The sequence below is a fragment of the Myotis yumanensis genome, unplaced genomic scaffold, assembly GCF_028538775.1.
Source record: "Myotis yumanensis isolate MYYU_CA2020_CCGP unplaced genomic scaffold, mMyoYum1.0.hap1 SCAF_8, whole genome shotgun sequence".
Classification (NCBI taxonomy): domain Eukaryota; kingdom Metazoa; phylum Chordata; class Mammalia; order Chiroptera; family Vespertilionidae; genus Myotis; species Myotis yumanensis.
The window spans coordinates 40,404,556-40,432,452 of NW_027223759.1; the positions used below are offsets into that span (position 1 = coordinate 40,404,556).

The following is a 27,897-nucleotide window of genomic DNA, read 5'->3' on the forward strand; positions in this document are numbered from 1 at the left end:
ACAGCCTCCAGGCGGAAGCTTGGGAGATGATTCTCTGTGAGATCTGGCCTGGGCAACGGGAAAAGCCTGAGGATAACAGGGAGGTAGTGAGGGCAGGCTTCCTCATGGAACTGGCTCTGTCTGTCAAGCCCTCAGTTTAAGAGCCCCACTTGAGTGGTGTAAGCTTTCAAATCAGCTCCATGGGGCTCTTAACAGAAGTAAGCAATCTGTGAGAGCAGAACATCCGTAGGCTGCCTCCTGCACGCCTTCTACCAAGCATCGAACACAACCCAGCCATGTGCCCTTACCGGTAATCGAACCAGCAACCTTTTGGTGCATGGGATGATGCCCAACCAAATGAGCCACAACAGCCAGTGCTAAATGTGCTGTTTTAAGCCACTAAGCTTGTGGTAATTTGTTCTAGCAGCCATAGGAAATACCACTCCGCCATGTCAGCACACACGCAGGGCACAAGCACAGGCCCACCTATAGTGCACCAGTTATATCACTTTCTCATTTAAAGAAAAACCCAACTCTTATATGAGAGAGTCAGTAAAGAGGTTGCTAAAACGTTTGATAACTGAATTAAATCCTCTTATAAGTGGTTCAACATGAATGAATTTTCTAACTCTCTCCTCACCTTGAAAACCAAAGGAAGAATAACATCACCAAGTATATAGGTTACACTACTGTGACTTCATAGTCTTGTGCTCTGACTTCTTGTCCCATTGGTCTACTAGATAGAGAGGAAAACTATCAAATGGTGACTCTGATTTTCACATGCTGCTGTGGACTCTGTCTCATCGCTATTTTTTACTTCATAATCCCTGACCATACAGTAATACATAATTTGAGATCTTTGCTTTCCTTTGTGTTCACATAATACACGAAAGCTTTTTACCCATACAATAATTCAAGGTGTGCTTTTCTGTTTCTTTCTACCTATTAGAAAACGCTGTAATTCTTCATATGTGACAATTTCTCAAAATAAGGTAAATCCTGATAGCATATTAAAGAACTGTGGAAAAATTAGATACATAATCTGATCAATAAGCATATTGAACAGGCTTGAGTAGTTGAAGGTTACATACTGACTCAATTGTGACTGTTATTAACAGTTTGAAATATAACTTTAAAGGATGGGAGAATTAATACTTCTTTGCCCAACTTTTGATAGTTCTATAGCCAAGAGTCAAATGCTTCTCAAGTGTGGCAAATGACTGTTCTAATTAAAACTGATCACTTCGCTGTGCTGCTTAGTGGTATGATGCCCTTAAGAGGATTAGACAAACTATTCTGGACATACACAGAGCCATCGTGCTTGTTAATGAATTTCAGATAGAAAGAATACAACACTTTGGTGTTTAAATAAGTGACTACATGTAATTTCTTGTTTTTTTCAGTGAGGGACTTAAAAATGACTTGGATCTATGTATTGGAAATAACTTCTCCTTGCTCTGCTGCTTGCTTTGTTGCTCTATGCCAGTGTTTCTGTTGAAAACTTAATACTGTCTATTATATCAATGTTTTCCTTTCAGATGAGTACTCTATGTCTTGTTTAAAAATCTTTGCTTACTTTGTTTTACTTTTTTCAGATCTACAATCAATCTGGAACTGTCTTTAGAGACCTGGGACTAATTTGAAGACCAGGTAAAATCTGGGGACCTCTATCTCCCATATCTTTCATCATCATCACCCAGGGCTAACTCCATGCTCCCTTGTTTCTTTCAAGGCCATTACTACCATTGTCAGCACCACAGAGACCTTGAAGCCTCTGAAACATGAGTTCTTCCAATTCATCAGCCGTCCTTTCCTGATCTAGTTAACCATGAGCTGTCATGGCAACCTCTTTCTTTTTAGCACACAATTCCCCAGTCACTTGCTCAACACAAATGTCAATATTGGCAAGAAAGTAGTATGGACCAGTTGGTTTTGAAGCTACTGGGAACTAGGTTGATAATCTGATTATACAATTTACAAGCTATAGGATTCTGGCAGTCACTTGACATTTCTATTTTCTCATCTGTGCTACTGAGAAGGGCTGGGGCTGAGGGTGAGGGGGAAGGGGGGTGGAGTTGGAGAACGATTATCAATAACAACACCTTTTGAACTTATTGTGGGGATAAGAAGTGATTATGACAAAACCCAGCACAGAGCAGGCACTAAACAAACGAGGAATAGCTAAGAAACAACAACAAATCAGTTACACTCTAGTCAACTCATTGAGTTGCTCTGAACATCACTGGAGAAACTCTTACACCACAGCCAGGCTTTCACATTCACCACATTGACTATGTAAAACTTTTTCTTTTTTTTTTTTTTTTAAGAAAAGCAAGCAAGATTTATTGACTGCAGCAAAACTACACAAGGAAGCGCACAGAAGAACAGGAGAGCCTAGGCTGTGCTGCTTTGGTTCACTAGAAAGTCAGAGAATAGGGGGCCTTGGAGACGGTTCAGGGGTTAATCCAGGATGAGGTGCCACTGCCCACTGCTCCCCTGGCTGCAAGTCTCTTGGTGTTCCTTAGAGGTTAGGCAATAGTCTGGGGAGGAGGGGGAAGGTGATTGAGCGTTTACCAATGAGCCAGGAGGTCACAGTTTGATTCCCAGTCAGGGCACATACTCAGTTGCGGGCTCGATCCCCAGGAGGGGGGCATGCAGGAGGCAACCGATCAGTGATTCTCTCTCATCGTTGATGTTTCTATCCCTCTCTGTCTCTCCCTTCCTCTCTCTGAAATAAATAAAAATTAAAAAAAAAAACTGAGGCAAAGCAATTTTCAGGCACACAAATGCTGAAAGAATCCATCATCATTAGACACAAGAAATGTTGGCCCTCGTGTCAAAAGAGCCCATAGCACAGCAGTTCTGAACTGGGCACAGTGCACCTGGGTGCCTCACACATACCTGGGCTTGCCAGCCCAGAGAACAGCTAGGGGCTGTGAATGAAAAAGGAACTGTGCAAGACAGGCCTGAGAAACTCAATGACCAACAGTAACCAACCAGGATGGTCTGATCACAAACTCACAACTGGGCAGGTCATGGAAGATAATCAGGTCCCAGGACTATAGATAGCTTCCTTAGCAAAGGTCAGTCTTTACCTTAAGTGAGCTCTGTCTATTGTTCTTATACACCTAACATACCTTTGGAATGTCAGAGTAATTTCCTTTTCCCACCCTCAAAGGCACAACCTCAGGAACCAGAGCACAAACCACAGGACCCCTCATTGTTATTGTGTTCCCCGAATACCAACCCTATGTGCTATAAATGTTAATTATTCACTATCCTGTATCCACCAATGTAAAAGTGGTGTTTCTCCATTTCATCTTTTATCCAATCCTAAAGACTTCCCTGCTTTGCTTTCTCCTGCCCACTTAATCTACCACCAATGGGTTTCATGTAACCCTCCTTACTCTCCTCCTTTGATTCTAATGTATCAAATAAGCTGCAAAACTGCCCCATTGAGATTTTGCTTCAGGGTAATTGTTAATTTGTCTCAAATAAACTCATAAAATTGTTTTTTAAAAAAGGAATAGGAATACCACTGGTCCCATCACCATTTTCCCTATATCTGTACAAATATTTGCAAATCAACCCTAATGTGTTCTATGTACCAGGTCAGGATAGCTTAGTAGTCAGGAATGGGATGGTCAGTAAAGTCTGGCTTGGCTTGGACACCTCACTCAATCTCTCAGCACCTCAGTTTCCTCATCTACAAAATGAGAGGTGACTAGATGATTTTTTAAGATCTTTATTGTGACTCAGCAATGTTGAAAAGGCTAAGGTGCTAGTTAAGCCTTCGGGTATTGAGACACTAAGAATATATAATGGCAGATACTCAGGCATCTGTTTGTCACAAAATATTCTCAAAGTAATCTGAACCATTATTGTGAAGAGTGGCCATTCTTTCCCTCTCATTATCATTCTGATTTTATGAAAATCAGCTGACTATCAACTTTGAACTCTTAACCTTGCCTACCAATATATATTTTTTAATTGAGGTAACACTGGTTTATAATATTATGTAAGTTTCAGGGATACAACATATTCAATATCTGTACACATTACAGCATGCTCACCAACAAAAGTCATCTGTCACCATATAATTGACCCCACTCTACCCATTTCACCCTTCCCCCATCCCCGTTATTTTCTTTAAACAGAGTACTAATCATAATTAACTACCTTAAAATCAGAAAGATGATTTTAATCTTAATTCTCAATAAAATAATAACATACAGCCCTAGCTGGTTTGGCTCAGTGGCTAGAGCATCAGCCTGCAGACTGAAGGGTCCGGGTTTGATTCTGGTCAAGGACACATGTTCGAGTTGTGGGCTCAATCCCCAGTAGGGGAAATGCAGGAGGCAGCCGATCACTTTCATCATTGACGTTTTTATCTCTCTCCCTCTTCCCTTCCTCTCTGAAATAAATAAATATATATATAATATATATATTTATATATATATAAAATAACTTAAAAAAATAAAATAACATACAATTTTAAGAATATTTCTCTAAAGGCTTTCTGGAATTCCTAAAGAAAATCTATCTATTTTAAAAAAGTAATTCCAAGAAATTATCAAAAATAGCATAAAATTGTCAAGTAACACCCTCCTTCCACACAGTAATACATTCTGGCACAAAGCACCTTTAGATTTAATATTATCATCTGAGTTGCATATTTAAGCCAAAACTCGGGGGAAGATGTATGAGCTAATTCATCAGGAACAACAATCCAGCACCACCTTCAAAAAGAGATTACTAATTTCCTGTTTTACGTACAGTCATCATGCCTATGCCGGCAGAGGAGAAAGGAAGACAGTTATCATGATTTGTGGATAGTTTTGAAAGTATCTGAAAAGACAGATCATTGCTTGCATTTAACTCATAAGTTATTGCTTTGCAAAGAAATGTCAAATGGCCTGTTTTAAATTTTTAAAAAGAGCAACTATAAAGCTCCAGCATCTCCAACATAAAGAAATGCATTTTAATCTTTGTTTACTTTATTCCTGGCTTTGAAAAATCTAATTCTTAAAACCTGGTCATCTTACATTACATAGCCTTCTCGAAAAGAATAGTCAGTCATTCTTCTCAGAGTTTTTAAAAATATTTCTTACATAGAGAAACAAATAATTGTCCATTAGCTACCCTATAATGGACATCTGAGACTAGTAGAAGTATAGCACTGCTTTTCCAAATGTTTTCCTTTATAGCTTAAGGGAAAAACTCAACAAGTTTTTTTCTTCTGTGCTCCCAAAGATTAGAGTGTAAATACAAACTAAAGAAAGCTATAATTAGCATTTATAATAGCAAACAACGTACAGTGTAATTTTATATGAGTCAATTAACAAAAATTATACATTCAACATTTACTGAAAGGCCACTGTGCACAAGGCTATGTGACGTGGGAGTTAAAAAGATGAATAGATAGAGCTTTCAACTGCTATGAAAAGCCCTTTAATAGCATTAGTTTTGGGGATTTAACAAGTGAAAATAAAAACAACCCTTAATGGTTATCAGTCCCACTGAGGCTCCCCATGACGTCTGAGCAGTCACTCAAGGGCAGCTAAAGGTTGAAAACTCAATATCTCAGCGAGCCGAGAACCATAGAATATAGCCCCAAACCCAATCCAGGCAGGAAAATCAGTGTGTCTTCTTCTAAAAAGACCAAGAAAAACACTGAGCAGCAAATACACAAGCATCCTCAGGAGCAAATCAACAGAAATAACAAGTGTGTGGAAGGGGTAATGGTTGGGGTTTGGGGAAGAACAGTAGAGAGGAGGGAAAAGAATGTTTATTTTTATTTATTTAAAGCAGAACTTCTGCATAAAGCCAAAAATTAAAAGGCTGCCTTTACAAAATGACACATGGAAGTTGTCATTTGATTTTAGGAAACTGGGTTTTATATTTATTTTTTTTCGTCACCAATCAGGATTAACAATTTGGTCTTATTTACTATCTGCCAGATAGTATTTATACACTGAAGATAGGAAAACCATAACATCTAATCCAAAATCTAAAGGACACATGCTACATCCAATTTTCTCTCAGAAAAAAAAAATCATAAATTATCATTAAGTAATAGTCACTAAATACCAGCCATGTACTAAATGCTGGGTGAAGTAGACAAAGGTAAATTTGAAAAAAGTATTTTATTTAAATATTTACCCATTAACTTAAAAACTAAGAGCCAATTACATTCTCTATGGCTATTATAGTTGCCATGTGTTTGATGCTGCTACCACTACAGCAGTGATGATTCCCAATACCACTGCTGACTGATTACTACTACTACTACTACTACTACTACTACTTTCATCCGTCAGGCTACTCCTATTATGAGCCAGAAGAGTACAGAACTCGACACAATTTGAAAGTTAGGTCCTAATATATCCCCATGTTACAGCTAAAGAAATCACTTTGGCAAGTTACTTAACCTCTGTGTCTCAGTTTCTCATCTTTAAAATGGAGCTAATAATAGTACTAACCAACAGCATTATTGTGAGAACTAAATGAGTTAATTCAAATAAAGTGCTTAAAACAATGGCTGACACACAATAAACTACACATGCATGAGCTATCGTTGTGTCTATGTTTTCACAATTCATAGGCAATTCTTTTTTTTTCTTAATCCTTACCCAAGGACTTGCTTAGAGAGATGAAAGGAGAGAGAGAGAGAAACATCAATGTGTACCTTTCATACATGCCCTCACTGGGAATGGAACTGGCAACCTTTAGATGCACAGGACAACGCTCAACCAATTGAGGCACTCCCAACAGGCCATAGGTAATTCTTTCTTACTAAGCCCTCTCATACATCCTGAGTGGGAGTAAGAAATTATTTTTTTTAAATGTCTAAAGGGTTAGGCCAGGGGTAGGCAACCTTTTTGTGAGTGCATGCCAAAACCAGCAAAATCTCTGACTCAAATTCTTCTGCGTGCCAACCCTAATTTTTTGAGAACATGTTACGCCTACTTGATATCTCTTAAGGTGTACGTATGTGAAGAACCTTGAAGAAATAATAAAATTCATTCGAGCGACAAAAACACAGTGTATGATGATGAAAAATACATTTATTTTTTAATGTATACATGTACACTGATAGTCCGACAGAAAACTTTATGACTCCGTTTGATATTATCAGTGGGACTTTTGCTGCTGCATCACTGATGACAGAGATTTTACATCAGGTTTATACTTCGTGACCTTCAGAGATATGCACAAGCTACTACTTTCATCCGTCAGGCTACTCCTATTACGAGACTTAACAAAATTCGTCACTGAGAACAAAGATTCACAAGCGTATGTGGATGAAACCAAAACACTGGTCGGATCTAGGAAGGCAGGGAGAGTTAAGGCAGAAGCATAGAAACTGATCTTCCCCTCTCTCGTCAATCCACGTCTATGGTCTTTAAGATAACTTGTTAGGTAAAATTATTTATTTATCTAAGATGCACCTACACTGAATTTATCTGAAAAATAAAAAAGTCGATATTAAGAAAAAAATTGTAAATGGAAGATTATAAGAGAGGGTTTCGCGTGCCAGCAAAAGTTACTGGCGTGCCATGTTTGGCACACGTGCCAGGGGTTGCCCACCCCTGGGCTAGGCTGTTAAAGGATAAGTGACAAAGTCCTGAAAGTGTACATATTCCTTAGTCCTTAATCCAGCCATTCTAGGGAATAATCAGAGTTGTACACAAAGATCTCTACCAAAGCCATTCATCAGGTTATTAATAACTAGAGGCCTGGTGCATGAAAATTCGTGCACTCAGGGAGGGTCTCTCAGCCCAGCCTGCAAGCTCTCACAGTCTGGGACCCCTCAGGTAGGGTCCAGTCCCATCGCAGCATGGCTCTGGTTCCCCGGCCTGCAGGCCATGGAGGAGGACCAAGAGGCCAGTCTGATTGCAGCATGGCTCCAGTTCCCAGGAGCCTGCGGGCAGGGGGAGGGAACAAGATTCCCAGATCGCAGCATGGCTCTGGTTCCCTAGAGCCTGCAGGCAGGGGGAGGGACCAAGAGGCCAGTCCAATGGCAGCATGGCTCTGGTTCCTCAGAGCCTGTGGGCGGGGGGTGGGACCCAGAGGCCAGTATGATGGCAGCATGGCTACGTTCCCACAACTCCCTCCTGCCGCCACACCGCGGAAAGCCGGGGCCCACAGCTCCCTCCCGCTGCCCACGGGCAGCCAGGAACCAGGACTGACTCCCGCCGCAGGCCACTGGGACCCTAGCCTGGTGTTCGGTCGTCCATCAGGATATTTTAGGTCGTGATGGACCCTGGCTCTTTATATATTAGGAGGCCATAAAAATACCTAACTATCCAACTAAAATTAAGTAAAACATGGCATGCGCATAAAATGAAATATTCTATATCTATTAAAATTTTAATTTATCGAAACACTAAAAAGATCAGTGGTTGCCAGGGGTCAGAGGAGGGAGGAATGAATAGTTAGAGCACAGAGGATTTTTAGGGCAGTGAAACTATTCTGTATGATATTATAATGGTGGGTACATGTTGTTATATATTTGTCAAAACCCATGAAATGTACAACACCAATAGTGAACCAGAATGTAAACTATGAGCTGTGGTTCAGTAATAAATGTTCCACTCCCATGTGAAGTGTTGATAGTGGAAGCTGGACTTATTTGAGGGAAGAAGGTATATGGGAAATCTCTGCTCAGTGTTGCTAAGAACCTAAAAATGCTCTAAAAATAAAGTCTATTTAACAAATAAAGTTTAGGAGAATAATCAATAACACAGAAATAGTTATGATAGATTGTTGAGTAAAAGAAAGCAATTTGTAAAAAATTGAAGAATAATATATCCAAATGTTAAAATTTAGCTTCTTGATGCCATATAAGTCATTTTAAAATACACTTTCTTGGGGCAATGAATACACAATACAATATACAGATGATGTATTATAGAATTTTACACCTCAAACCTATGTAATTTTATGAACCAATGTCACCCCCAATAAATTCAATTAAAAATAAATAAGTAAAAGTTTATTATAACATTAAAAAATATACTTTTCTGTATTTGCAAATTTTCCTACAATTAACTTGTATCATTTTCAATACAGGCAAATTTTTTAGGACTTTCCTTTAAAATGCCACCCAGTGTCAATTCAGTTATTGAAAAAAGGTGTGCATGTTAAATAGAAAAGAAATAATCGCTGATCTGAACGACACTTCTAACATCTCCAGAACCTTAAAAAAAATCTCACCAATTACTTAAAGTCGGCTATCTTTGAGATATCATGCATTTATTCCACAAACAGTTTAGATCACCTATCCTAGGTCCTGGGAATCATCAGTACCTAAGGCACACACTGAGAATTAGGAGACCAATCACAACAAATGAACACATAAGGAAGGAGATGTTCTCAGATGGGATGCCCTGGGGTGGTGGTGGGGGTGAACGCACTTTAGTGGAGGGCTGGAAAAGGCCTCACTGACATTCCAGATGACACAGGAAAGGTGAGGAGGAGCCCATGAGGCATAGCAGCAGGAAGAGTATTCTAAAGAAAGAAAGAGAACAAGCACCACAGCCCTGCAATGGGAATAACCCAGGTTTATTTCAAGGACAGCAAGCAGGCCAGTGTGGCTGATCATCAGTGAAAGTTGGGTATTCACCTCTGCATCTAAAATGCCTTGAGGTTATTAAACAACTTTATCCCTAAAATAACTGGTTAAGAATCCAGGCTTTGGGACCAGAGAGGCTGAGTTGGAATCCAGCTTGGTCACTTCTTATAGATGGATTGTGAGCTGGCCATCTCCTCTCTGGACATGGCCTCCTCATCTGTAAAATGGAAGTGGCAGTATCTACTGCAAGAGCAGCTACAAGGCTTTAAAGGAGAGGATGATCATCTCAAATGTTTAGGAGAATGTTTGGCAGACAAAAAATGCTAAATGAATGGTAGGTGGTCTTGAAAGTGATCTTTAAGAGACTAAAAATAAATAAATAAATAAATAAATAAATAACCTCCACTTTGTTTGAATCACATCAATATAAATAAGTTATATCCCAGCTGATCTTATGCTTTTTCAGTTATATAAGTACAGAAATTCCATTACAGTGTTACTTTGTCAAGAAAAGCCAATGAATCCCCAGCTCAATCTTTCTGGCCCCCAGAAAAGAAGAGGGAACTGCTTTTCATGTTTTCTCCTTGACTTTTTTATAATATTTGGGATGATAGTCCATCTCTCCTCCTAGAAATTCCTCTCTTGACTTGGGGACATGATTCTCTGTCCTTTTCCCATTTACCTAACTGTTCTTCTCTACCTCAGATACCTCCTGTTCTTCCCATTTTCTAAAAATGTCATCAGTTCCTAAATGTTGAGCCACACCCCTCTTACTCACAGTACCTCCTCAGATGCTTCCCTGCTTCCAGAGGTACTCACAGCACTAAATCAGATTCTTGAAGTGACACTTACCTCATTATACTATGTATTATACTAAATTATGTCTTATCTCCCCTATTGGATGGGTAAATTCTTGAGAGCAGGATTGACAGCTTAATCATCTTTCTTTTTCCCTTAAGACCTAACAAAATCTCTTGAACATAGTCATTGCTATAAGTAACTAAGTGGATAAGCATATAAAATACTTTTACCATTAAAACAGAGCCTTACAAGCACTATGGGAAATTTTCCTATCTCTCTCAAATTAGCTTATGATTTGTAACAAGGAATAAGAGATACTGACTGTATGTACATTTTACATATTTTCCTATCCTATCTAATAAAAGAGTAATATGCAAATTAACCGTCACTCCAACACAAATATGGCGGCGCCCAGTCCTCTCAGCCCCACTGGAGTCCTCCAGTCCCGGGGGGCGGCCGCTGAGAGCAGGGCCTGCTTGGCCATCACCGCAGCAACTCGGGAGTGGCCAAGCAGGCCCCTCAGACAGCAGAGAACCATGGGGAGTGGGCCTAAGCTGTCAGTAGGACATCCCCTGAGGACTCCCGGATTGGAGGGTGCAGGTCGGGCTGAAGAACAGCCCCCCCCATGCACAAATTTTGTGCACTAGGCCTCTAGTTATGAATATTAATATATCAATTTGCAATTGACATGCTAAAAATTATAACAGCACTTACTATATATCCATTCTAAGAAGTGTATATGCACTAATTCACTCTATCCTCCCATCAACCCTTTGTTTTAGGTACTATCTTTATATATTTCATTTCATGAATGAGGTAATAAGGCAAACAGTTAAAGGACTTATTCAAGGTCACACAGATGGACAAGGCAAAGCTAAGATTTGAACCCAGGCAGCTTTGATCTCAGTCTGTGCTTGTAATCCCAAATCTTAGCTAAATAGCCATTCACTATAAAAATCTAAATCTACATAAGCATTTTTGAACTTATTTAGAACTTTTTATGGAAACTTGTTATTTATAAGTAATATAAACAAATATATCTGTATTAACTACATCAAAGTTCTGGCTAAAGTACACATATATAATTTACTAATGCATATTTCATAATGTCACTTTTGCATTAAATATTACAATATTTTAGGCTATTTTATCCTACTTCTGGATACTTAAAGGTGTTACCAGTCTTACATGAAATCGTCTTGACTATCTTGTGAAATTTGTATTTCCATATAGATTTTTTTGTATTCTATATTGATTTTTTAAAGACTTTTCAAAGATTTTTAGAGAGAGAGGAAGGGAGAAGAAAGAGAGAGAAACTAAAAATATTCATAAATATGTAAGATAAATCATACTAAGGCTACTTAGCTCTAGGTGGCACAGAGTAAAACCACAATAATGTTATAATCATGTTGAAAATGACAATTTAACATATGATGATAGGTTTTTAGAGGCTATATATATTTAACCTTAATTTCTTATTACTAGAGAATAATCTCTACTATTACAAAGTCTACTTAATTTTCAGATGTTGTTATACTTTAAGCTTTTAGTTTAATAACCCAAACATGGTGATGGAAAAATTCTACTATTAAAATGCAAAGTGAAATTTTAATCAACAAAATTCTTAAAATGTGATTAGCCACTGTCAGTAGGCCTGACTTCTCAGCAGTTTTTATTTGTTTTGTTTTGTCTTCGAGTATTTTTTATTGTGTTGTTTTCTTGCAGCCAAGAAAATAAGGATTTATTAAGCAGATGGTCCCATGCCCAGAGTCACAGACAGCTAATGTTTAAAGACCTGGCTCCTCAGTAATTAATTTTTTTAATTATTATTATTATTTTATTGATTTCAGAGAGGAAGGGAGAGGGAGAGAGAAATAGAAACATCAATGATGAGAGAATCATTGATTGGCTGCCTCCTGCACACTCCCTACTGGGGATCAAGCCTGCAACCAGGGCATGTGCTCTTGACTGGAATGGAACCAGGGACCCTTCGGTCTGCAGGCCAACACTCTATCCACTGAGCCAAACCAGTTAGGGGAGTAATTAATTTTTGAAGAAAAATTATTTCAGTCTTTGCCTGACCAGAAGTAAAAAACATTCAAGAATGTTCAAAACTAAAATCCTATCAACTTGAACTATAAAAGTAAACTTCTCAAATGCGACATTTGTTTGCCCTCTTTAAGAGTGTAAAGTTCATGTACATATCTTAGATGCCAACAGGCTCATTCCCCAGGTTCTTGCACTTGTTGTTCGCGCAGCCAGAAAAGAATCTACACCCAGATTTTTTTCCCACAACCCGTCCCTTTCCATCATTCAGGCTCAACTCGAATGTCTCCACCTAGCAAGGCGTTGCCTGGCCAGCCGGCCCAAAGAAACCCACTGTTAAGGGGTTGAATTGTGTCCCTCAAAAAGATGTGCTGAAGTCCTAACTCCCAAAATCTCAGAGTGTGGCTTTACTTGGAAACAGGGTTGCTGCAAGGTAATTAGTTAAGAGGAGGTCAGCCCTTAACCCATTGTGACTGGTGTCTTTATATGAAGAGGATACACACAGACAGCGGCTCAAGGGAGAAACAGGTGAAGGAGGCAGAGGTTGGAATTAGGCTACTACACGCCGAGGAATTCCTGCGGCTGCAGAAGGTAGAAGAGGCAAGGAAGGATCCATCTTGATTTTGGATTTCTGGCCTCCAGCACTGTGTGAGAATACATTCCTATCATTTTGCGCCACACCGTTCATGGTACTTTGTTACAGCAGCCCCAGGACACCAACATATCCACCACCAACAACAACTGCCCTTGCCCCATCGGTCACCTTTACTGCTACCATCGTTATGACTAGTACCTGAAACAGCAATGTGCTTTTTACTGGTTGTCTCCATTCATTAGAATGTCAGTTCTCGGAGAGCAGGTCCTTTTCCGACTTCAAAGCAGAGCCTGGAATATGTAGTACATGCTCAAGAAATATTCTGTGCAATAAATGAATGATCCTGAGAATGATAATCAGATAAAAGAATATCAGAATGATAACTCATTTCCAGTAACTGGAACAGCTATAAACCCTTCTATAATCTAATAACAAAGTCTAGTACCAGATTTATCTAACACTGAGCGAGACTTCGCACCATCTTAACTGTCTGGAAAACGAACCTCGGAGATAAAGAAAAACAGCTTCAGCAAAATGCATTCCTTACTCACTACTTCCAAGATGTGGCTGAAATAACATTACTTTTTGAACTAATATTTTCTATGTGTCGGGAGAGGGCTCATCTCATGGAAATGCAATAGAAGCCTGATGACTAATGAAAGGAGAAAGCAAAAGATCTTCAAGGCAAACAAGTGAAAAGGGAAAAGAAAAGAATTCTGAGGTTATTTGGTAAAGGAGCAGTTAGTGTTGCCCCACCGCCAAAGCCGTCTTTCTAGAAGGCATGAGCCCTCTTAGCCGGAGTCACTGGCAACACATTAGGGGGCTCTCTGGTGTTGGGGTGTCTCTGAGCAATTTTTAAAGTGAAATACATAAAACATTCTAGAGAGATTTCCATTTTTAAAAAAATATATCTTTATTGATTTCAGAGAGGAAGGGAGAGGGAGAGAGAGATAGAAACATCAATAGTGAGAGAGAATCATTGATCAGCTGCCTCCCGCATGCCCCACACAGGGGATGGAGCCCGAAACCCAGGCATGTGCCCTGACCAGGAATGGAACCGTGACCTCCTGCTTCATAGGTGGATGCTCAACCACTGAGCCACGCCGTCTGAGCGAGTTTTCCATTTTAAAAAAAGCTTTGCTGTTGGGTGAAGGGAGGTTCATGTTTAATAGGGGTGTCACCTCTGAGGAATACTTTGTTTCTTGAAAATGCCAGAAAAATGAGGCGCTGCAGAGCAGGGAAGTGTGCTCCAAGGGAAGCAATCAGATGTCCAACAGAGTGGCCTCTCAGGAGCTTTAAAGACAGAAAGCCATAGGAAAGAGGCCCGGCCCTAAAAGAGGAGCTCCCCCCTGTTTGGGAGAACAAAACACACAAGCAGGGAACCAAAGGAAGATGCCCAGTGAAGCAGGGGAAGCAGAAGCTGTAGAGCTGTCAGGGACAGGACTGCAGGGGGTTTCAGGGAGGATGGGGTGGGTGCTAAATGGAAGAAATGGGGAAGAGAGAGAGACTGGTGTGGACAGAGCAATGGCAAGGCAATGGGGGCTGACAGGGAACAAAAAGCCACCAGGTGGGGAGAGGGAAGGGCAGCCGGAGTGACCTTGGTGACTGATGCCTTTTTTACCCCAAATTGGTCAGAAATTAAGATTTCTTAGACTTGCCCAATACAGTATAATAAACTAATTTTGAAAGAACCAAAATGTTGACTATTAAAAACAACTAACTGTAACAAAATTGTACATTTGTTTTTCATGTCCAAGGCACTTCCGAATTTGATAGCACCACAAGGCAGGTGAGCAAGAAATCAGCTATGGCTGAACAAGTCGAAAGCCAAATGTAGTCATTTTGGTTCACTGGTCATTTGTTTTCTAGGTAAATAGAAGTTTCATTAATGATTGATAATTGCACTTTGTCTCTAAGTACTAAGTTAGAAAACTCACTTCAACAACCACCATTTTACCCTCATTTAGCAGATGAGGATTCCCGAGTGTACAGGGTGGCTGCTCAGTAAGTGGAGAAGCTGGGACAGAGCTTGCGCAGCCATGGTCCCTATCCAGGGCTCTTCCTGTCAAATATATACTGCTTCTCTGGGACACCGTGTACTGCGATACAAAGTGCCATGAGATAGTAGCTATTTTCACAGAGGGATGTATGGCGGGGGGAAAGACGTTAAATGTGTGGCAAGAAGAAGCAGTTGGGCACAATACTGTTACCCCAATGTATTTAATATACACTGAAGCTCTTAAAGAAATGCAGTTAAATTCCTCCCAAATTCCCTAGAAATTAGACACACTAGATATACTAGTTAAGGATCAAATGCATCCTGAAATTTTAATAGCCCCGGAAAGTTATGGGAAGGGTTTTCTAGACACTTCCACAGGTCCTGCACAATGCCACGCTCCTGAAGGTCAGCCAGTGCTTCCTCCCCTGTGACAGCAAGCCTCTCTGACCTTTCCCCGTCTATCAACCTTTGCTCTCCACATCACCCTGCTCTGGCACCTGACGCTCCGGTGGAACGCCACTACAAGGCTGCTGCCTATCCCTCCTAATTTCCAAATGAAATGGTTTGAAAAAGAAAACAGCCACTAAATTATCAGAACTTCCACAAGGGAAAGGAATGCATAGTATTTACTTGATTCATTTATTAGGATACACATTTAACCCTGACTTCATGCCTAGAAGTTAATAAAAAGAGACTGATATATAACATTTCCTCCTGTATACTTTGCTATTTTTTATTTAAAATTACCAATTCCTAATAAAGGGCTATGTCTGTTAACTTTGCATAAATGTGTATTAATGATAATTAAACTGTTTTTATTTCCTTTTAGGAAAATTATTTTGCAGCATGATACCTCCGACTGTCACCAAGTTTTTCCTTTTCTTCAGTATAATTCATGTAACTCATGCTTATTAAATTTATATCAGCAAATACTTCTTTTTCCCAAAGATATCACCTACCAAACATTAAGCTGCTACCTTGGCTTTCTCTCTTTTACTATTCCTTTTTTTTTTTTTTTTAGAAATTTATTTTATAAAGAGAGAGGAAGAGAGAGAAACACTGATTTGTTGTTCCACTTCTTTATGCATTCATTGGTTGCTTCGTGTATGTGCCCTGACCCAGAGATTGAACCAATAACCTTGGCATATCTAACCAACTGAGTTACCTTGCCAGAGTTGTCTCACTATTCTATACCTTAATATTTGGTACCACTTTGTGGGCTCTAGGAGGACAAAGGCACAATGAAACAATCACTCTTATGAAAGCATGTGTTTAAGAGTATAATACCATAAAAAGTTATTCCAGGAAATGGTTACTTTAAGGGATGAATGGGGATACTCTCATCAATAAACGAAGAAAGGCAGAAGAGATCAATTATTCCCAGAATGAACTCCCAAAACCAAGGCCACATTATTTGTTGTTGTTAATCCTCACCCGAAGATATTTTTCCATGTGAGAGACCGACTGGTTGCCTCTCCACATGCCCTAACCACATGCAAGGTACATGCCCTTGACCATAATCGAACCAGGACCCTTCAGTCCACAAGCTGGCCCTCTATCCACTGAGCCAAACCAGCTAGGGTCCAAGGCCACCTTTTAAAAATGCAGATTCCTAGACATCGTACCAAAACTCAGGGGTAGAGAGAATCTCAAGGTCATGGCCCATAAAATAACAGTTTTCTCTATTTTATCACTGTAAGCTGCATCTGATGGAGTTGGAGCAGCAATCAAAACCATCTCCATTTCTGTGTTCTCCCAGCCTAGGCTTCTGCCACCACCTTCTTCGAAATCTGTTCTCCATGAACGCTCATCATCACCCAGGTAGGTCCTAAACAATGTCCCTTGTAAAATCAGCTAGGTGGGGTCACAGTGGCAAGGGCAGGGCAATTACAGGGAACCAAGGTGTGCCAACCTGTCCCAAAGGGCAACCGCTTCCATTTTTCCTCCTCCTTGAACTTTAGCCTATCAGGGTATAGTGAGGGTGAGTTGTTGTTTTTTAATTGATTTCAGAGAGGAAGGGAGAGGGAGAAAGAGTTAGAAACATCAGGGATGTGAGAGAATCATCAATCCGCTGTCTCGGACTTGCCCCCTACCAGGGATCAAGCCTGCAACCCAGAATCAAACTGTGACCTCCTGGTTCAAGGGTCAATGCTCAACCACTAAGCCACACCACTGGACAGTGAGGGTGAGTCTTTATGGCAACTACCATGGATCTAACGTTGCAAAGGGATGCTGTGGGTTACAACTACTCAACATTCTTGAACAGTACAAGTGAGCCTCAAGAAATTTAAAAGCTATCTTGATTTGAATAGATAAGTTCACATATTTAAAAATTCAAACAGCGGTAAAGGGTGTATGAAATAAGTGTCCTTCCCATCCCCACCCCAACCACCCAGTTCTCTTCCCCAGGGGCAATCACTATTATCAGTTTCTTGGGTCACCTTCCAGAGACAGTCTTAACAGTTACAAGCATAAGCACATATCTACAAACTCATATTAAACCCCAAGGGCTATACACTACCCTGCAACTTGACTTGTTTCCTTGTATCTTAGAGATCATTTCATATCAGCAAATATAGAATGACCTCATTCCTTTCAACAGCTACCTAGCTTTGTTTCTGCTCATAATTTATTTAAGTGATCCCATATTGATGGATATTTAGTTCTCTCTAAATCTTTTGTTTACAGACAATGCTGCAATGGATGTCTTTGTGCAAATTCATTTTGTGATGTACAAGTATATTTGTAGAACAACCTCTTAGGTTTCCTGAGATGAGAAGGTAGGTAAATTTTTAATTTTGGCAATATTTCCAAATTGCTACACAGATGCTGGACCATTTCACACCCCTACCAACAATGTTTGAGCTTGTCAGTTTTCCCCAAAACCTTGTCACCATAAAGTAGTAATGAACATCAAGATCTTTGCCAATTTAATAGACTACATCAGAGATTTTCAACCTTTTTGTTTCATGGCACACATAAGTTAATTACTAAATTTCTGTGGCACACCAAAAAAATACATTTTTTGCCGATATGACAAAAAATAGGTATGAAAATCACTGGACTAAACAATTTAAAATTAATTTCTCTTATCCTGAGTTGAGCATTTGTAGTTCCTTTTCTGTGAACTGTTTATTCATTGCCTTTGCCCCTTTTTCTATTAGATTACCAGTCATTTTTCTTATTGATACACAGGAACTCTTTGGATATTAAAGAGTTATTCCTTGTCTCTGACACATGTTATAAATGGTTTTTTGCTGGTCTGGAGATATTTTATCTTCTGACTGTTATACACACTATCTTTTCTTTAGTGGAGTTTAATTTATCACTCTTATCTTATGCAGTCTGTATTCTTTAAGATTTTTCAAAGCTTTTTATTTAAAATGTAGAGAGATACCTCTTCTCTAATATCTGATCTCCATAAGCCTTCAGATTTATTTCCTCCATTGGCACTTTTGGGGGGGGGGGGGGCGGTAATATTCACCTGAGGATATTTTCTCCATTGATTTTAGAGAGAGTGGAAAGGAGGGAGGAAGGGGTAGAGAGAGAGAGAAACATCAATGTGAGAAAGAGAGATTGACTGGCTGCCTCCTGCACATGCCCCGACTGGGGCTGGGGATCGAACCTGCAACCCAGGTATGCGCCCTTGACCCTTCAGTGTGAGGGCCAATGCTCTAACCATGGAACCACACCAGCCAGGGCTGTTGGCACTTTTTGAAATGAGGCTGGAAGACAAACTTGGATATAATATCCACTAACTTCCTGTCCTGACCTTCCTATTCTTTTATCCTGGTTTCTTGTGCATTTTGCTCTCTCCTTCTCCCTTGAGTTTCACGTGAACCCTAGTTTGGTTGGCCTACCTTGGAGATCACACTCTTTTTGTAGTTCTTCAATTTGAAGTTTACTGAAGTCAAAAAGAATTTCATTAATGTCTTTTCAAAACATGCCATTCAAACTGTGCTATTTTTTCTATTCCAAGGAAATCATACAACAGAAATTGTGCAGATTGTTGCCTATGGTGCGAGAATATACAAAAACTTGTCTAGCTGCTCCAGATAAACAAAAAACAAAAATGGTATCTTAATTTAAAATAAAATCAGACTTTAGACTTTATCTCCAGAAATGATGTTTTAACAAAACCTTTTTATTTTAATGTTCTTTTAGATACTTTATTCTTCAGACTTTTGTAGTTGATAACAGTTTGTTACTTGTAGCAACATTGTATTATGTATAAAAAATATCAAGGTAACTTCTTCAAATTTATGATAAAACTTAAGCACTGGTTTAAAAGATAGGAAGTAAAGCCACAGCTAGAAATTGAGGCCAGGTTTATTTTAGGTTTGATTTTTGAAAGAAAAAAAAAAAGATTCTAAAAATATAGTGCTGTTGTTCTCCATTCTCTTTCCACACTCTTTTCAAAAGGTAGATACATAGGTCTGTCTTAAGAGTTACAGTGAGAATTGCCTTGATAAGATGCAAGATAAAAAAATAAGAGTTGATGTTCTATTTCTGACTCAATTCCTTCTACACTGATTTTCTCTCATATTAGTATATGGAAAAAGAATAACAAAGAAAAAGATAGAAAAATATATAGCACAAGGTCATTTAATTTTTATCTATTCTTTCCTTTTCTTTCCAGTGAGTTAAAGTCAAAGCTATGGGTATCGCCGAAACCGGTTTGGCTCAGTGGATAGAGCGTCGGCCTGAAAGGTCCCAGGTTCGATTCCGGTCAAGGGCATGTACCTGGGTTGCGGGCACATCCCCAGTAGGAGATGTGCAGAAGGCAGCTGATCAATGTTTCTCTCTCATCAATGTTTCTAACTCTCTATCTCTCTCCCTTCCTCTCTGTAAAAAAACCAATAAAATATATTTAAAAAAAAAAAAAAAAAGCTATGGGTATCAAAATAGCAAACACCAAAAAATGTTAGATAGTCCTGGATATTAAGCTATTTGGGTTATCCTCCCTAGCTCTGCCTTTTGTCAGCTTACTATATAGATTTTGTGATACTGGCCCTATCAGAAGAAATTCCCTTCTTAGTTGTCTGCAAATGGAGACTCATCTCCATCATCAACCTAACTAGGGGCCCTCCCTTGGATCTCTCTCCTCACTCCTGACCCCCCATATCCACCTGTTTCCTAGATGTTTTTTATTATTATTATTACTAGAGGTCCGGTACATGAAATTCGTGCACTGGAGCGGGGTTGTCTCTCAGCCCAACCTGCACCCTCTCCAATCTGGGATCCCTCTCACAATCTGGACTGCTGGCTCCCAACCTCTCACCTGCCTGCCTGATTGCCCCTAACCGTTCCCCTGCCAGCCTGATCGACGCCTAACTGCTCCCCTACAGGCCTGGTCACCCCCAACTGCCCTCCCCTGCAGGCCTGGTTCCCCCAAACTGCCCTCCCCTGCAGGCCTGGTCGCCCCCAACTGCCCTCCCCTGCCAGCCACCTCTTTTTTTTTAATATATTTTATTGATTTTTTTACAGAGAGGAAGGGAGAGGAATAGAGAGTTAGAAACATCAATGAGAGAGAAACATTGATCAGCTGCCTCCTGCACACCCCCCACTGGGGATGCGCCTGCAACCAAGGTACATGCCCTTGACCAGAATCAAACCTGGGACCTTTCAGTCCGCAAGCCGACGCTTTATCCACTGAGCCAGACCAGCTAAGGCACTGCCAGCCATCTTGTGGTGACCATCTTGTGTCCACATGGGGGCAGCCATCTTGTATGAGGGTGTGATGGTCAATTTGCATATTACCTCTTTATTATATAGGACTGATCTCAGAGAGGAAGAGATAGAAACACCAATGATGAGAATCATTGGTCGGCTGCCTCCTGCACATCTCCTATTGGGGATTGAGCCTGCAACCTGGGCATGTGCCCTTGGCTGTAATCAAACCTGGAACCCTTCAGTCCACAGGCCAACGCTCTATCCACTGAGCCAAACCAGCTAGGGCTTCCTAGATGTTTTTATGAACCCTCTGAGTGGTTCACTGTTGGACAATTTCATATGGCTTCCTCCACTTCTGTTCATATCATTTCCTCTGAGATGGCCTTCCTCTTTTCAGCAAGGCCTGCTCATCCTTCCTGCAGGTCTCCACCATGAGCTCTTGGCAACTCATGCCTGTACACAGGGACTGCTTCCTCAGCCCTCAACTGTCACTGTGTGGGCCTTTTGGTGCAGTAGCCTGTTCTGCCTTATGAAGACTCTGTATTATCCTTATTTTCTTTTTCCTTAGAACTTTAAAATTATCACTGATCCATGCATGGCCCTCTTTTAAAAAAAAAGCATTAATGTCTTTATTTTTATTGATTTCAGAGAAGAAGGGAGAGAGAGATAGAAACATCAATGATGAGCATCATTGGTCAGCTGCCTTCTGCATGCACCCCACCAAGGACCGAGTGCCCTGACTGGGAATCTAACCATGATCTCCTGGTTCATCGGTCAATGCTGAATCACCGAGCTACACTGGCTGGACTGACCCTCTTTTTAAAAAATATGATTACCTATGAACTTACCACCACACCTGAGAACTACATCAGTACCAATAACTTACACGCACCTATGTGATCTTCCCCATCATATCCTTTTGGTTTCCCCCAAAATATAACTGTTACCCTAAGTTTAAAGTTCATCATTCTCTTCCTTTAAAAATAAGTATATTTCAACACACATATAAATGCTTGATTGTATTTGATGATTTGTGTTTGCTTGTTTCCCTGGCTCATGTAAATTAATACAATTGTGGGAAATACTAGTAATTTGTTAATATTTAGTAAGTTAAATATTCACACACCCTACAAATCAAAAATTCTATACCTAGTTATATGGCCAAGAAAAACACTTGCACAAGTGCCCCAGGAACATGAATGATCCGAGCAGCACTCTGCAATATTTTTTAATGCAAAAACAAAAAAAAGGCAATTGGCAGAACAGGGAAATACTTGTTACAGACACATAATGTATTAATCTTAATGACACAATGTTGGAGGGGGGGAAATGTCGCAGACGTCAACAGAGAGTATAAGACCTTTTTCCCCGAGATTAAAAACAGACTAAAAAAAAGGGGGGGGGGGGTGTTATTATTATTACTTAAACATTGCAGTAAAAGAAAAAAATCCTTATTTTGAGAATTCATGCATTGTCCTCCCAAACGAGACGACAAACTCTTGAGGGCAGGGACTTTTTTATTCTTATTTGTATCTCCCACATGCCTAGACCAGTGTCTTGAACAGGTGGTGTTCAATAAGTAATTATCCACTTAATGATTTAAAATTTAAAATTTAAATCTTTTCCCTCATCCGTGTCATGAATAAAGTTGCATAAAACTTTTATTTACTTATACATTAACCTAGATCTATTTCTGCAATGGTAGTCCAGATATCCAACCACAAACACTTCATCCTGGAAGTACTTTACCTTTCTTCTTCAAGTAAAGCTAACATACAGTCAAAGCAATCTAGGAACAAGAAAACATATCCTGTAAAAGTCCAACCAAATCATATAACCAAGAGACAACTGATAAACCGTCATAATTTGAAACTGAGCTATCCCAAAAGGAATACATCCACTGAATGTATAATTGAGTTATCTCATCAAAACTGAAAACATGAGCAAAAACAGGGTTTTTAGGCTTTCTAAAAGCAAAGATTTAATTTCAAAATATTTTGTTCCTACTTTGAAAAAAAACTATTTTTAGGGGAAAACATGAAATTTGGGTTAAAAGAATAATATGAATAATATTCCACCAATCAGGGCCTTTCTTATTGCCCAATGAGAGCTATGCATATTCTCTGTAGGCGATTAGAGCGGAATTACGCTGCAGCTTCCCTTCGACCTTGGGAACTCTGCTCACTCTGAGTTACTGCGAGGTCTTCTGTTTCATTTATTAATAGTCTTTGTATCTGCAATGCTGTATGTAGCATTCGAAAGGAATAGCAACACTGTGAGCTTGCAGTACCTAAAACTGTAGAAATGCTTCCAAAAGCCAAGTGGGGTGTGGGTGGATTATAGCCAAGAGGAAAACAAAGTTAAGGATATTAAGATGGGATATTTTCTCATTTTACTTTTGAAGAAATAACACATTTAATTAGCTGTGTAATACATTACCATCCATTTGCATGCAGTTTTTAAATTTAAGAAAAGACATTCAAGAGAAATTATTTTATTTGGGAAAATATCACAACTGAATACGACATACCATTTGCTAAAACTAGTCCAGCAATTGAAAAATGGAAATTCTAATAGAGAAAAAGCCTATAGGACTTTTGGGTCCGAGGGGGGTAGGGAACACTCCTGAGGGTTCACTTAGTTTCATGTCAATTGCTTCATATCCATTATGTAATGCTTTCCCCAGCTTTAGGTCTGTTGAAGCTACCGTTCAGGTATATCACAGATTGCCACCAAATCAGTATAGGTCATGCAGATGTGTCTTATATTCATTCAGTAGAGGCTTTTTTTCAAAATCTGCTGCTGTCATTACTTCTTCCCGGCTTCCTCCCCAGGTCTCCCATCCCCTCCTCCCCCAAATACCCGGGCGACGCGAGCTGCGGGCAGTAGCCGGCTGGGTGCAGGGGAAGCACGTCCTGACTGCAATGCTAAAGCTGTCCGGTCTGAACCAGGGGGGGGCAGATTCGGCCCTGGCCGGGGTGTGGACGAAGGCTGCAGGGAAGGCTGCAGGGGCGCCAGCAGCCGAGTGGGCAGGGGTGCCCCGCGAGGGCAGTCCGCAGTGCACGCGCACAATCAAACCAAATGCACAACTTCCCCGGCCGCTCCTCCCGACTCCCCGGATTCCGTGGAAGGTGCGGCGTAGGCGTCAGCTGGAACGGGCGCGGGCGCGGGCGCGGGCGCTCTCACCCGCGCGGGTTCCGTTCTCTGCTGACAATTACATCAGTCCCTCTGCCGGCCCCAGCTTCATTCCCCAGCAGCCTGGGGGAGCCCGAGCGGGGGCTGCGGGCACGAGAGCCAGGCGGCCGGAATTCCCCGACACGAGGAGGACGGGAGGGGAGGACGGCGAGTGGGGACCATGACCCAGACGCCCCCTCCTACCTCGGCCGCCAGGCTGGACTAGCACCGCCAACCCCGACTCCCGGTCGTAGAGGTTACGCGGTCAGGGGAGACCCCCAAGGACTATGATGCTTCAGGGGCCCAAAGCGAAGCTGCCCATCCGCGCGCCCCTAAGGGTCCTCGGCCCTCCGGACGCGCACAATGCCCCCGGGCACCGGTACGGGCACCGTCATATCCGCTCCAGGGGTACCCTGTGCAGCTAGGACACCTACCTGGAAGGCAAGGGGCCGCGCCGCCGATTCTGCGGCGGCAGCGGCGGGAGGCGGGAGGCGGGAGGCGGGAGGCGGCCCCGGCGGGCAGACAGGCGCGCGGCTGGCTGGGGAGCGGAGCCGCGGTCTCCAGCTCCGACAGCGGTGACGGCGGAGGAGCTGCGCCTCCAGTGGTCCGCCGCGCCGCAGCCCCTCCTCTCCCACGGGCGGGGCGCACGGGCGGGGCGGCGCTCTGGGCTCCCCGCCCCTGGCTGGCAGTCCTGGCGGGAGTGGATCCGCCGGCGGCCGGCGGCCGGCGCTCGGCTGCGCTCCCGCCCCGCTGGGCACCCCTCCCTGCGCACCTCCGGAGAGCCGCGGGCCCGGCGCTTCAAACCTCCGACGCGCTGGGTTGCTCTTCCTGGGCTCATCCCCGGCCCGGTACCCGTGGGAACCTCTGGTTCCAGAGATCACCGCCGTGGAGACCCTGACCGGGCATCCGGGGGCCTTAAGCGCCCTGGAAGCATCCCCACCCTCCCAGGCCAGCGCTGGTGGGCCGGCCCGGGTTCGCAAGGGGTGGCTCGGATGGCCCGAGCACTCGCGGCCTGGAGCGGGGTCGCTGTGAGCACCCTAAGAGAGCAGATTCAGAAGGGAACAGCAGCCTGGCGGCCGACCCCCTGTCTCAAACCCTGATCTGTAAACCTACAAGACTGTGTGCCTGCTCCCCGCCATACTGACACTCTGAAGCAAAAACTTCTCAGGCCGAGGTACACTTGGGCTCCTTGAAAGAAAGGATCGTTCTCACTTGACAAACCTTCCCACCCCCTTAAACTCTCCCACCCTTAAACCCTCCCCAGCCTATGCCGGAGGGCAGATTACTAGGAAGGCAAAGTTTCTGGGAAAGAATGGGGTAATTTAAATATTTGCACAGACGGGTTTTTTTTCTGTTAAAAGGATGATGAAATCTCAGAAGAATCTCAAGGCTTTTCTGCCATCACCATCTTCAGGGGGATAAAAATCCAGAGAACACTGACTGTAACAGGCAATTGTTACTGAAACTGCGCTGGGAGTGCTTCGTGGGCTGTCTAGGGGTCCGATTGGATGAGATGAGGTGGGGGAGGCTTCAGAAATTGAAGATAATGCTACCCACTGAGGCAGCTGTGATGGCATTTCACTGTTTTCTGTGCTGATAAAATCCTGATTTGCTATGAAACATAGTCAATTAATTGTATGCACTTTTTCTCACATACAATCTCTTGAATCTCCAATCCCATCTTTTGAATTAGCTTCTTCCACTTTAACTAGCAATGCTGCCATATTGTCTTGTCATAAAATAATAGATGCTGGGGCCTGTGACACAATGCAGTTTCATCTTAACTCCCTCCCTGTGAAGACAGTCTTCTCAAGCTAACCCCCTCCCCCACCTCCGCTGACCTTCATTTGATCATCCCCACCTTTTTATTCCTTCCATCTGGGTTCCATGGATAGAAACTACTGAAACTGCTCTCTCTCTAAAAAGAAAAGTCAAACCCCATATAGAAGAAAATACAAAAGTGTGAAAAGAGATGAAAGCATACAGAGTCTTTAACCTAAAGAACTTCAGAACTTTTCACATTTTTTTCACTGACCCTCTCATGCCAATCAACCATAAACTATTGAGGAAGGGAGAGTAACCATCAAGACCTAAATCTCACCCTAGCTGGTTTAGCTCAGTGGATAGAGCGTCTGCCTATGGGCTGAAGGGTCCCAGGTTCGATTTTGGTCAAGGGCACATGCTTGGGGTTGCGAACTCTATCCCTAGTAGGGGGTGTGCAGGAGTCACCAGATCAATGATTCTCTTATCACTGATGTTTCTATCTCTCCCTCTCTGAGATAAATAAAAACACATTTTTTTAAAAAGGACCTAAATCTCATATGTTATCACAAGAATGCCTCCACATGTTTATTCTATTCCATATTAGCTGTATGTTTTATTATTTTTAAAAATAGGTTTAATTATCAAGGGAAAAAGTCTACTTACTACCTAACTCATTGGTTAACAATCCAATAAGATGTGATGGCATTTGGGGAAATGGATTAAAGAGAGCTGACACTGCGTATCACTACGGTGTCGGGTGAATTTCCCGACAAAATATAAGATGGCGCGGGCAATTATTTAGGTTTCCCGCGCTTAAAGCAAATAAAAATAATACTAACTGAAAATAGCGGTACTCCGATAGATATCTGATATAAAAAAATAATTATTATGCGAACACTTTGCGGAACGATTTTATTTTATTTGGTTAAAAAATTCTATATGAATGTCTTTATCACAATATATTTAAATATCCGCAAATCTATATGAACCGAGTTAAGACGGCTCCCGCGGAGTACGCGCAATTCACGCGAGCCGACTTAACTCGTTTCCCGCAATCCAAGTGGTATCAAGGAAGCTTCTGCACTCTGTCCATCACAATCTTTTGAAAACCCAGACTGGCATGGATACATAAATACGAATAACAGGCTTTTCACTGCTTTTTGAGCTATGGCAGTGTTACTGCTCAGAAGTTGCCAGAGAGCAATGTTTTCATTAAGTATATATTCTTGCTGAGAGTTTGGGTCACAAGTCATACGTTGACTAAAAGGATCTCTGCTCCCCAATCCATTCCTTTTATTTGTCTCAGAGAAATACTTGTTCATGGACTTTTTCAGTGAAGGAAGATAATGATATTCTTAAAATACTATTAATGCTATAATTTCATAACAAACAACTGAATTGAGCCTCACACAAATCATAGTCCCCACCATCAATGCTTTTTGTACAACTCTCACACTTCCTTTTTTTTTTTTGGTTTTTTATTAGAGAGAGTGGAAGGGAGGGGGAGAGACAGAGAGAGAGAAACATCAATGTGAGAGAGACATCCACTGGTTGCCTCCCGCATGCGCTTTGACCAAAGCCAGATATCAAGCTTGCAGCCAAGGTACATGCCTTTGACCAGAATCGAACCTGGGACCCTTCAGTCCGTGGGCCGACGCTCTATCCACTGAGCCAAACCAGCTAGGGCTCACACTTCTTTTTATTTGCAGTTTTTCTATGGGTACAATTTTAGCTGAGGTTTCTCAGGAAGGCTGAAATGCTAGTGCTTCCTCAAAAGATGTCATGGTACTTGTCTATCTCTGACTGGCTTATTTCATTTAGCATAATGCTCTCCTGGTTCATCCACGGAGTCACAGAAGTTAAGATTTCCTATCTTTTTACAGCCGAGTAGTATTCCGTTGTGTAAATGTGCCATGCCATATGATTTCATTTATATGTGGAATCTAATGAACAAAACTAACAAACAAAATAAAAACAGACTCATAGATATAAGAACAGACTGACAGCTGTCAGAGGGGAGGGGAGGAGGGGAGCTGGGTGAAAAAGGTGAAGAGATTAAGCAAACAAAAAGATGCAGACAGTAGCACAGTATAAATCAGAGGGAAAGGGGATGGGAGGAGGTAGAGGAGGGAAGAGGGGGGATAAATGGTGATGGAAGGAGACTTGACATGGAGTGGTGAACACACAATACAATGTACAGATGATGTGTTACAGAATTGTACACTCAAAACCAGGTTGAATGATCTGATCCCTTTGGCATCTAGAGAAACAAACCCCATGCTCTGCAGC

The 27,897-nt window shown here is 41.6% G+C and overlaps 2 protein-coding genes across 3 annotated transcripts in view; one reads left to right on the top strand and one right to left on the bottom strand.

Moving 5' to 3' along the window:
- The window catches only part of OSBPL6 (oxysterol binding protein like 6), a 178,171-nt gene extending 153,824 nt beyond the window's left edge, over nt 1-24,347 (bottom strand). Inside the window, exons 1-2 of one of the 2 annotated variants that reach the window (XM_070422668.1) lie at nt 24,279-24,314; nt 13,197-13,341 (exon numbers count right to left, since the gene is read on the bottom strand). The gene's annotated coding sequence lies outside the window, so the exon portion shown is untranslated. Of the gene's footprint in view, nt 1-13,196; nt 13,342-24,278 lie in introns of both variants that reach the window. The other variant, XM_070422667.1, reaches the window with a different exon arrangement.
- The window catches only part of PRKRA (protein activator of interferon induced protein kinase EIF2AK2), a 375,739-nt gene that overhangs the window by 197,487 nt on the left and 150,355 nt on the right, over nt 1-27,897 (top strand). The gene's annotated exons all lie outside the window — the stretch shown is intronic.